The sequence below is a fragment of the Athene noctua genome, chromosome 7, assembly GCF_965140245.1.
Source record: "Athene noctua chromosome 7, bAthNoc1.hap1.1, whole genome shotgun sequence".
In the NCBI taxonomy this organism is placed as follows: Eukaryota; Metazoa; Chordata; class Aves; order Strigiformes; family Strigidae; genus Athene; species Athene noctua.
The window spans coordinates 45896914-45909086 of record NC_134043.1 but is presented as its reverse complement, the minus strand read 5'-3'; positions in this window follow the sequence as shown (position 1 = coordinate 45909086).

Below are 12173 nucleotides of genomic sequence, written 5' to 3'. Positions count from 1 at the left end.
CCTAGACCTTGACAACTACTTGCATTCTTCTAGTCCTATGTATGTATTATAAATCAGCTTACAAATCATCTTGTGTTTTGGTTACCTATGTTTTAACTGTTTCTACTAGATAATTGTGGCCAATCCCTTCGGCCTTGGTATGGGGCTGTACAGGGAACATTTAGAGTAGCAGCTGGTTGTTAGGTTCAAAATACAATAAATGTAAAATGATTTTTACTAAAATATCTTTTAGTTCCACACTTATACTAAAATTAAAACACAATCAAACACAATTTGATCAATTAATAATAAAATCAGTAACATTTCCCCCCTTTGAAAGTGTTGAAAATCATTTCAATACTTTCATCCTTTTATTCATTTTTATCTTCAAAGGCAAAGTTTATCTTGCCAGATGATGGTGGTGGTGGGTTATACTCTGGTGGCATAGTGGGTACTTCTCTTATAATTCTACGATGTATTGCAAGTTTATTAGTAAACTGTCTTTTAAGGCACGCATACACTAGCATAATCATTAAAAAGACAATCAGTAACAGAAACAGAGTCTTGATTAGGGATTTCAGCCAAGAGCTCAAGTTCCAACCTAATCCACTAAAAATTTTTTCTAGCCAATCTTCTGACATGTCTTCTCTAATGGTTTCTGTTTCTTTTTTGATTTTGCCTAATAGATCTAGATCGCGTTCTACATCCTGTGTAACATTCGGGATATGAATGCAGCAATGATCCAATCTATCTTTGAGATATCCACATACTCCATGTTCCTTTAAGAGAAGCATATCTAATGCCATCCGGTTTTGTAGTGTCATTCGGGAAGTTGCCTGTAACTGTATGTTTAATTCTTTAAATCCTTTTCTTGTAACATTGGCCAATTTTTTACTTGTCCTGTTAAGTGATAAAGCCATTCTCTATTCCTATATGATGCTATTGGGTTCAAAAGAGACTCTAAAGCCCAGCCAATTTTTACTCCTGTTGATGGTTCATTCCAGGTGTCATCATTTATTTCAGACCTTTTAATTCGTTCTAATTTTAAATTTTCCAAGGAACCCTTGAATGGCGATTTCTTCCAAATTGGACACAATGTTGGCAGGCCTAAAGTAATTTGTTTCACCTTCCCATCTACTGGTAAGTGGGTTGTCCAGGTGCCATCACTTAATGCCCAAACTAAATGCCCTGGACTCTGAATGGTGGATTTCTTACAACTAAAAAAATATCCTCTTCTGGGTGTAAAGATGCTAGTCATGGTGAGGTTATTATGAAAACCTCGACAATAACAACCAAACTTCAAAGCAGCCGCTAATTGAGGAATTCTTTGAATTATTAAGTCTGCATTGCTGCAATCATACACCTTTTTACATTTCCACCATGGTACTACATGCTCTTTTTCCAGTCGGGTAGTGCCCTTATCTACTATAGAGGGAAGGATTGCAAACACGCCTTTAATCCAGGTACCATCCCAAGTAAAACACCAAGGGGTTCTGGCCATGTACTGAAATCGTGAGAATATGGACATAGACCATACAGAGTCCCACTGCGCTTGGTTTTGGGTACCTTGCCCAGTTTTGTCACACTGCCATTCTATGATGATCCTACTCACGTTGTTTTTAATTTGTTCATCATATGAACACCATCCTAGATTAGGGTTTGGGCCTCCTGGAAGGAGAACTCGATCCAAAGCACTAGGTTGAGACCCTGTTACAAAGTCATAATTTAGTAGTTTCTCACAGTCTGATTTTTTTCCCGGTGATTTCCATTGTTTTCTAATAACTTTCACTTGTTCATACCATTGAATCACTGGCTTTTGTTTGCAATATGTGGTCTCATTCTTGTGTTCTAGATAGGTCAAATTCATAGTTAAGATTCCCCAAGGAATAGATTCACCTACTGCTCTTGGAATTGGTAAACAAGCTGTGATCTGGGTGACATTTTGTAAGTTGGCAAATCCCTTAATCAATCCTAACATCAAATTTTCTTCAGGCATTTGTTTGGGAATTTGGATTAATTGTTCTGTATCTGCTTGCCTTCTGTTCCTTGCCACCAGATCAACCCATGATTCCACCAGCGTCACCTTCCAAGCCAATATAAGGAGAACAATCACAAACTGATATGAAATCTTAAACATGTTTTAAAGTTAGTTTTAAAGTCTTTGGGTCACGGCTTATAATCTTCCATGGAGCAGGTGCTTTCTTCACTCGAGTCCAAGCGTCTGATTCTGCAATCTTGATAGCTGTAAAGGTTGTTAACAGTATCTGAAAAGGTCCTTTCCAACGCTCCTGTAAAGGTTCAGAAGTCCATGTTTTCACATAGACATAATCTCCTGGTTGAAAGTCACGCACTGGAGTTTCTAGGGATAATGGTCTATTCCACAGCACTGCACTCCGAATCGCAGTCAATGTTTTTCCTAAAGAAAGCAAATAGTTATACACATCCTGTTTTCCTTTTACATGCATGTTTGGATTTGGTTCTGGGGACTCATAAGGTTTTCCATACAGCAATTCATAAGGACTGACTGAGGTTCCACTCTTTGGTTGTACTCTGATTCGTAATAATGCCAATGGAAGTGCTTGAGGCCATTTTAAATTGGTCTCTTGACAGATTTTACTTATTTGCCTTTTTAAAGTTTGGTTCATTCTTTCTACTTTTCCACTGGATTGTGGCCTCCACAGAGTATGCAAATCCCAATTGATGCCCAAAACTCTACTAACATTTTGGACTATTTCTGCCACAAAGTGTGGACCTCTGTCAGACGAAATTCCAATAGGAACTCCAAATCTCGGAATTATTTCTCGCAGTAACCACTTTACTACTTCATTGGCTTGTGTGGTGCGACAGGGAAAAGCTTCTGGCCATCCTGTAAAAGTATCAACCCCCACCAGGATGTATCGGTACCCATTTTGTCTAGGTAATTCTGAAAAATCTATTTGCCAATAATCTCCAGGTTCTGTACCAGATTTTAATCTACCCATTTGAACTCTTTTCTTGGTTACTGGATTGTTTTTCAAACATATTTCACATTTTGCAGTTATTAATTTAGCCATGTCTATCATTTTGACAGATATAACTTGTTTTTGTAATGAAGTTACTAAAGCTTCTGCTCCCCAATGACATCCTTGATGTTTGGTCTGCATTATTTCTCTCATTAATAAGGGTGGAACTACTACTCGTCCATGAGGAGTTATCCACCATCCCGCTAAATTTTTCTTAGCATTCAAAAATTGACCTAATTTTTCATCTTCTACTGAATATTTTGGCCTTTCCCTTGGAAGAGTTACTGTTTTGGAGGGAATTAATGCCATTTGGAATGCTTGTTCCTTTGCTATTTTCCTTGCTGTTCGGTCAGCTAAATTGTTTCCAATAATTTCTTTTGCATTTCCAATTTGGTGTGATTTACAGTGCATGATTGCTACCTGATCTGGTTTTTGAACTGCCTGTAATAATTGTAAAATTTCTTTTTGATGTTTAATATTTGATCCCTGAGAGGATAATAATCCCCTTTCTTTCCACAAAGCTCCATGGACATGTACCACCCCAAAAGCATACTTTGAGTCTGTCCAAATATTTACTTTTTTCTTTTCACTTAATTCTAAGGCTCGAATCAAGGCAATGAGTTCTGCTTTTTGAGCTGATGTGGTACTAGTCAGTGCCTTTGCTTCTATAACTGTGGTGGCTGTTGTTACCGCATATCCAGCGTATCGAACTCCTTGCTCCATAAAGCTGCTGCCATCTGTATACAACTCCCAGTCCGGTCGCTCCAGTGGTACATCCTTCAAATCTTCTCGACTGGAGTAAACATACTCGATAGTAGCCAAGCAGTCATGTTCCAGTTGTCCTTCTTCCTGTGTAGAGCTTAGAAAGACTGCAGGGTTTACCAGGTTAGTTGTTTTTAAAATCACATCATCCTGTTCTGTTAGTATTACTTGGTACTTCATCATTCGGCTTGGAGATAGCCAATGTCCCCCCTTCTGTTCTAAACCAGTTATCACCATGTGTGGGACACAGACTGTTATTGTGCTTCCCAAAGTCCATTTCTGAGTATCCTGTATGAGCATCACTGTTGCAGCCACAGCTCGAAGGCAGTTTGGCCACCCTTTACTCACTGTGTCCAGCTGTTTAGAGAAGTATCCGACCGGTCGTTTCCAGCTTCCCATCTTCTGAGTCAGCACACCCAGTGCCAGGCGTTGTCTTTCGTGAACAAACAGCTGAAAATCTTTGGTTAAATCAGGAAGTCCTAAAGCAGATGCAGACATTAAGGCGCGCTTTAATTCTATAAAAGCCTTCTGTTGTTGGGGGCCCCATACAAAAGGAGAATACTTTTGGGCTTCATACAATGGTTTAGCTATTAGACCATAATTCATAATCCAAAGACGACACCACCCGGTCATTCCCAAGAATGCTCTGAGCTCATGTATGTTTTTCGGCTCAGGTATATTGCAAATGGTTTCTTTACGATCTTTTCCTAATTGTCGCTGTACTTTTGAAATCTCAAAGCCCAGATAAATCACAGTCTGACATGCTATTTGGGCTTTCTTCCGAGATACTTTGCACCCATTCAGTCCTAAAAAATTCAAAAGATTTATTGTTACCTGTATGCAGGTAAATCTTTCTTCTGTAGCAATTAGTATGTCATCTACATACTGTAAAAGTAAATGTCCAGGCCTTGGTTGGTTCTGCTTCCAAATTTCAAGTTCTTTTGCTAATTGGTTTCCGAAAATTGTCGGGCTATTTTTAAATCCTTGGGGTAGTCTTGTCCATGTCAGCTGCATCTTTCGTCCTGTCTGTGGATTTTCCCACTCGAAAGCAAACAATTTTCTGCTTTCCTTCTCCAAAGGTATACAAAAGAAAGCATCTTTTAAATCAAGCACTGTAAACCACTGGTAATTTTCCTTTAATGCTGTCAACAATGTATAAGGATTTGCCACCACAGGATATATGTCCTTGACTATTTGATTCACCGCTCTCAAGTCTTGCACTAACCTGTATTCACCCGAGGGTTTTCTGACTGATAAAATAGGAGTATTATATTCAGATTCACATTCCTCTAAAATCTTGTACTTCAAAAATTTATCAATTAGTTTCTTCAATTCCTGTCTAACTTCTGGTTTTATTGGATATTGTTTAATTTTTACTGTCCCTGCACCTTCCTTCAAATCTATTTTCACAGGCTCTGCCAATTTTGATTTACCAGGAATGTCTGTTTCCCATACTGTAGGAATCACTGCAGAATCTACTTCTGGTGGAATTTCTTGCTCCTTTATTCTTTCTTGTATCATCAGGATTTCTCCTGTTTTCGACTCAGGTATTTTTAAGAAGAGTTCCCCTTCCTCAAAAACAATTTGTGCGTTTAGTTTAGATAACAAATCTCTTCCTAACAAGGGTATCGGACATTCTGGTACATACAAAAATTCATGTGTAATTATTTTGTTTCCAAATTTTAAATCCAGAGGTTGCAGGAATGGCCTGTTCTCCTCCTTCCCTGTTGCTCCTATTATGTTTGCTGGTTTTGTTCCAATTTTTCCTTTACAAGTGTTTAACACCGAAAATGTCGCTCCTGTATCTACTACAAATTTAACTTCTGTTTCTCCCAGCTTAATTACAACCAGAGGCTCAGCTGGGTTCCCCTCCGGTCCCCTTCAGTCATCTAAAACCATCAATTTGGCTATTTCTTGCTGAGTATTTCTGTTTTTAGGACAATCCTTCTTCCAATGTCCTTCTTGTTTACAATAGGCACACTGATTTGCTCCTAAGGGGGTATTAAAATTCTGACTTCCATAGTTCATAAATCCTCCCCTTCTAGTGATTCCTCGTCCTCTTCCTCTGCCTCTTTCTCTGCCTGCTGTCCCTGTCATTACAGCCAACAATCTATTTTCTCTGGTCTTCCTTTCCTCTTTTTCCCTATTATTATATACTTTCCATGCTGCTTCTAGCATTTTATTCAGACTCCTTGAGTCCTCTCCTTCAAGTTTCTGGAGTTTCTTTCTTATATCTGGTGCTGATTGTCCCATAAAAATCAAAGCCAATTGTATCTGAGCTGCCTCCATTTCTACTCTCAAATCAGTGTATTTTCTGGCAGCTTCTTTCAACCTCTCCAAAAATGCTGAGGGAGATTCATTCTTATCTTGTCTCACCTCATATAACTTAGACCAATTCAGGGGATTTAGGCATGGCATGTCTAACTCCATATAAAATCCATTTTTGATACCTATTCAATCTTTCTCTGTGTTCCACATTATTTGGATCCCACTGCGGATCCCCAGATGGAAAATTCTGCTCTATTGTTCCACCTGTCATCCCATTCAATACAGCCACCTCTGCCTGTGCTTTGCTAGTCTTTAATACCATTTGCTTTTCTGTATCATCCAACAAATTATCTAGAATTACTTGTAAATCACTCCAATCTGGGTTCTGTGTTCTGATTATAGTATCTACCACCCTGCTTACTCTCTCAGGATCCTCTCTATACACTCCTGCTGCCTGCTTCCAAGCCATCAAATCCGTCACTGAAAAAGGCACTTTCACATACACCGGCCCATCATTGCCAACTCCTTGCCTCAGGGGAGCTATTGTTTGTACCTGCTGCCGAGTTCTTCGAGAAACAGGGGTATGAATTACGACCTCAGACGGCCCTTCCTCCACATCCTCTATTCCACTACTCTCAGGTTCCTCTACCTGCTCTCTATGTTCCCGCCTCCGATGCCGTTCTCTCTGTGGAGGGGATATATCTAATTCAGGCCCTTCATCCTTTTCAGCAGAAGAAATTCTTTTTTTTAAACAATCTTTTCCAAGCTCACATGTTGAACAACACTTTTTCACCGTTCTACCGTCCGTAGTCATAGCCATCACTAAATTATCTCTACTGATTAACTTACATTCCTTCTGCCAATCCTTCCTCTGCCTTAAATAAAAGAATAAATCAACATATGGCACCTCACTCCATTTTCCTTCCCTTCTGCAAAACAACATTAACTGAAAAATGGTATCATAATTTAATGTCCCATTCATGGGCCATTTTTCCTGATCATCTAGAGTATACAGAGGCCACCAATGATTACAATATTCAATCATCTGACTCTTTCGCAAATCATCATGCAAATCTCCCCAGTGTGCTAAAAACATCCTAACAGAGAGGTTTTCGGAACTTTGTCATTTGCAGCAAGATTACCCATACTTTTACTTTTAAACAAATGAGTCAGCTTAGATGCCATGGTTCAGTTATTTTGTTAACACAATATACAATTAATCACTCACTCAAGCCTATCGCTTCGTCCTTCTCCGGCTGCACCCCTCGCGGGATAACAGAACCGCGGATCCGAACTCCACACTCGCTTCGTGCTCATTTGCACGTCTCACACTTATAAACACACTCACACCTTTTTTATGATTACTATTACAAACAAAGGTATATAACACAATACAACACAGTTATTAATTACTATACAATATTCAATCGACAAAACAACCAATTCCACAATAGAGTGCATAAAAACTTCTAACTCTCCATTAGAGGCACTACCTTTGAGAACTCTATAGCATATAGGTTCTCTTGTTTCCAAATCCAAATGTCCAACCCTGCAATAGCTTTCGCTTATGTCTTACGGACAGACGCCTAGGCTTCCAATACACGAGGATCCTCTAGCCCAACCCTGCGCAGCTTTCACCGCGTCTGACAGGCAGGCTTATATAGTGGGACTCTAACCCACTTTTCCAAAACGAATGCAAAACCAATACAAAACCAATGCGAATGCAAAACCAATACAAAACCAATGCAAAGGAGAAGTGTCTTACCAAAATCCAGGGGACGTCGCGAAGACCCTTACGGATCGGGGATCGATGGGTATCCCCGAGTAATCCTCGGTGCCGGCTGGAACCGATCAGGTCCCCGACTCCTCCGGTCTCTCTCAGCGAGGTCCCATCTGGGTCACCAGAAACTGTCACCGAAATCCGGGATAAAATAACTTATCGACACCAATTTGATGTAGATAAGCAGACACTCCTTTATTGTCGGCCGGACGTGTAGGGGAGTATCCTCACCAACAACACGTACCAGGCACCAAGATCATACATCTTATATAGAACTTACTTATGTATATTCATTAAGTACACATACATAATTATACAATTTCTAAGTAACCATTAACATATTCTCCTCCCACTTCCGATTCTGCGTAGTAAAGGTTAGAAATGTCCAGAAATGGGTCTGGGGTGTAATGTGAGTAGGTGGCCCATGAGTCGGTGGTCGCGATCTCCCCCTGCCGGAATTACCTTTTGCTTAAGGACACAGTTTTCTTGGCAGGTACCTGCCAGCTGTTACGGTCACTTCCCTCAGTTCCCATTAATCCTAGACCTTGACAACTACTTGCATTCTTCTAGTCCTATGTATGTATTATAAATCAGCTTACAAATCATCTTGTGTTTTGGTTACCTATGTTTTAACTGTTTCTACTAGATAATTGTGGCCAATCCCTTCGGCCTTGGTATGGGGCTGTACAGGGAACATTTAGAGTAGCAGCTGGTTGTTAGGTTCAAAATACAATAAATGTAAAATGATTTTTACTAAAATATCTTTTAGTTCCACACTTATACTAAAATTAAAACACAATCAAACACAATTTGATCAATTAATAATAAAATCAGTAACACGGGGATGGGGACGTGGGCTCGGCTGACGGAGGGACAGGGGGTTTTTCTGCACCTCCCACCCCGCTGTGGGGGGGCAACGTGCCTGAGCCCTCTCGGTGCTCAGCCAAAATCCCACTGCTGCAGGCAAACCCGCCCCAGAGCCACCTGAATAGGCAACTGGAGGAGAATTTGCAGGATCCTTAGCAGCAGTTCATGCTATCAAACCAGTCACGACCACAAACTGCTTCTGCTCTTCCCTTGTGTTTCAAGCTCCCTCTGCTCTCAGCTGCACAAGTAGTGAGCAAAGCTTTTCCAGCAAAGCACTTTTCCCATGGGAAATCCCAGCTGGCTGCTGTGCGGGGTTAAGGCAGCCCTGTGTTCACAACCAAAGCAGTGGGTGGGGGAAACATCAAGGCAAAATGTCTCACCCTCCTCCTCCTCCCCCAGGCTCTGGCTCCCACAGCCACTGTTGGGGAAGACAGAAACCCCCAGCCTGGACCCGGCCGCTGCTGGATTCGCACCCTGCTCCCGCGGGACATCAGGCACTACCCTGGGCTTAAACCAGAAATTATAAGGTGTGGGGGCTCTTTTTTCTTTTAATAATGTTAGCAGAAGGGATCTTTCCTTTTGCTTCTCCTGGGGAGCAAGAGAGTATGAGCACCCCAGGTGAAACACTGGCTAGTTTGGGGCTTTCCTGGATTTTGGGATCATGCTCTGGCTGGACGCGGGAGCTCTCCATCTCCACACACCTCCGCAGGGCTGAGAATAAGGTCAGTGAAACCCAGAGATATCTGGACAGGACAGACTGAGTTATGGAGCTGAAACACGGTCCGTGTTGGATGGCACGGTCAGTGCGGTGTCCCAGCTCACCTGCCCGCACTGCTCCAGCTCCCAGTTTCAGAGGTGAGCTCTGGTGCTGCTGGGAGCACAGAAGAAATAAACTGGGGTTAAAACTTTTTACACATGGGCCCTGTGTCAGCAGGAGCCCACACGGAGCTGGAGGAGTACCCCAGAGCCCCATGTGCAGAGAGCACCCCCAACCGCCATAAAGGGAACGTTGTCAAAAGCTTGAGATAGTAAGCAATGAAATTAGTAAATTAAACAAATCCTGCACTAATGAGAGAAGCAAGTACAGGAATGGGAACTGCATGTTCTCCCCTTGCTTACATCACATTTGACCATGAGCCTTTATACACCACCAGAAAAATCGATTGACTTTTCTTCAGTGAATACCAGTGAGAAGACAATTACTTTTTTTTTTTTTTTAAATAAAAAAACATGGGTGTCTTCTGCAATGTCAGCTCCATTTGAATCTGATGGCAGCTCACCCCTGGGAAGGTGGAAGGGGATCTACTCACCAGGCACCCTCCTGAAGAGGACAACACATCTGGCTGTACAACTGCTGCTGGAAACCAGGCAGCAGTGAGCTCCACCAGCAGCACAGGGCTCTGGATTAGGGAGGTCAATATCAGGTTGAAGGAGTCAGGACCCCAGATTAGGACTGTCATAAGGAAAAAAAAAATCCCCCAGCTGGGTTTTTTTATTCTATCTTACTTTTTCTTTTTCCTAACTACTCAAAAAACGCTACTCAACCTGCAACAAAACCAACACATTAACAATCATGCACAGGCAGATTCTCAACACACCACTGATTCAGGTACCCCACAAACCACCCCCTGCTCTCAGCAAACCCACCCAGCCACCCGGCCCCCACAGCGCTTCCTATGCCCATCGCTGCGTCGCTCCTCAGAATGCGGTTCCCAACAGCCTCAGAAATCACCGTGCCTGCCAACACCACGGCCTGAACCTAACCTCCGCCTGAACACTGGCTGTGAACATCACCAGACGGACCGGCCACAACTAACTGACAATAAACAGGGTCAGGGAGATAGAGAAATCTTCCTGCTCAACAGTTTCTTCGCTGTTATTAAAAGACACATTATCTCTCTCTACATTCAATATATTTTGAAATGAAAACCATCCTCACACCTAAGGATAGACGCCTTCCAGAACTAACACTCATTCAACATCTACTCTATCCAACCGTCACCTGCCAGAGGGGCAGATCACCCCAATTCCAGAACCGTCCCTGGAACCCCATCAGCGTGTGCCTCGAGCCATCACCACCGCTCCCCTGACCCGCGCCAGAGGTCCTCATCATTGGAAGGAGAGTAATATGTTTCCCTCTGTGCACTGCTCCCAGTCCTTCTTCATTTTGTACACTCCAGCAAACATCGGCAAAGATTTCCCTTCTGGAATGCCAGTGGCCTGATGGCACCTGCAAAAGGCAAAAGAGGGAACTCTAGAGGCTGCTGGCTGAAAACAACTGGCTATCCCCAAAGCCAGCCTATGCGACCTCCACCCAAACGGGCCACGCTCACCGGCACAACATCATCCCCTTCTGGGGCCATTCCACAACGGCTACAAACACACCGAGTGACACCACCTCAGACACACACACCCCTACATGCGCCACAAACGGGACCCAAGGACGCAGGAGTACCACACACGGGAGAGTTAATGCCGGACCTAAAGACACAGCCTAACAGGACACTGGACGGTGTGAGGTGACGTGACGCAGCCGCCCGGCTGCGGCCTGCCGTGTCAGAATGCCTGAACTCTGGGCGATACATGAGGGATAACGCCCCAGTGAGCTGGGAAAGACTCAACACTACAGTCACACAGGGAAGAGCCCCTTGAAAGGCCTCACTAGAGAGAGTCACAGAGACCAGACCTGCTGGCTTAGTCTGAGCGCGAGCTGTGTGAAAGACCAACCAAACCCATCTACAGCACAAAACTGGGTCAGTAACGTTGAGCTTCTATGTCGTGCTGCTTAGCGAGACAGAATGAGGGCTCTGTCTGACTCTAGGCCGCGAGATGCGATGGACGGCTACCGCACACAGAGCGGGATGTAAGTGTACCTGATGGTCCTCATCAGTGAGAACCAAGACAAACAACACATCACATCACTAAGGAACACATGAACACGCACCAGGCATACTGCACAACTACCCACTCGTCCCAGGAGGGCCCTGCTTTGCCAGGGCACGTATATCACAAGGAACATCACTCGCCATTTCTAATTTCTTGCCACAAGGTGCCTGCAAGAGCAATACAACAAAAGCTATTCTAACTTACTTACAGGCTTCCCTCATGTTACCTCACAATTCCTTTGTGATCCGCTCAGCTCCCACTCCCACAAACGCAAGGTGACACAATACAGATGTAGACCTACGCAATGCACTTGCCACTTTGATGCCGTACAGGGTAACACTCAGATCAGACAAAACCAAACATGATGCCCAGAGATGTGCTGCCACGTGTGGGCCCCAGGCCCGCTATCTGCCCCCAGAATTAACAAAACCTAGAGAGCCCTCCCACCAACCCCCTCTTCTGGCACCACCCCACCCACTGCTTTGGCCCTGTGACTTACCTTTCAGAGACCACGGTCCAGAGTTCACCCTTATCGGGAGCACATCATCTAACCAGTGTTCCCCTGCACTCACCAGGTTCCTCTTCATCACCTGCAGCACAGAACACCGCCAGTCACGGACACACTGACC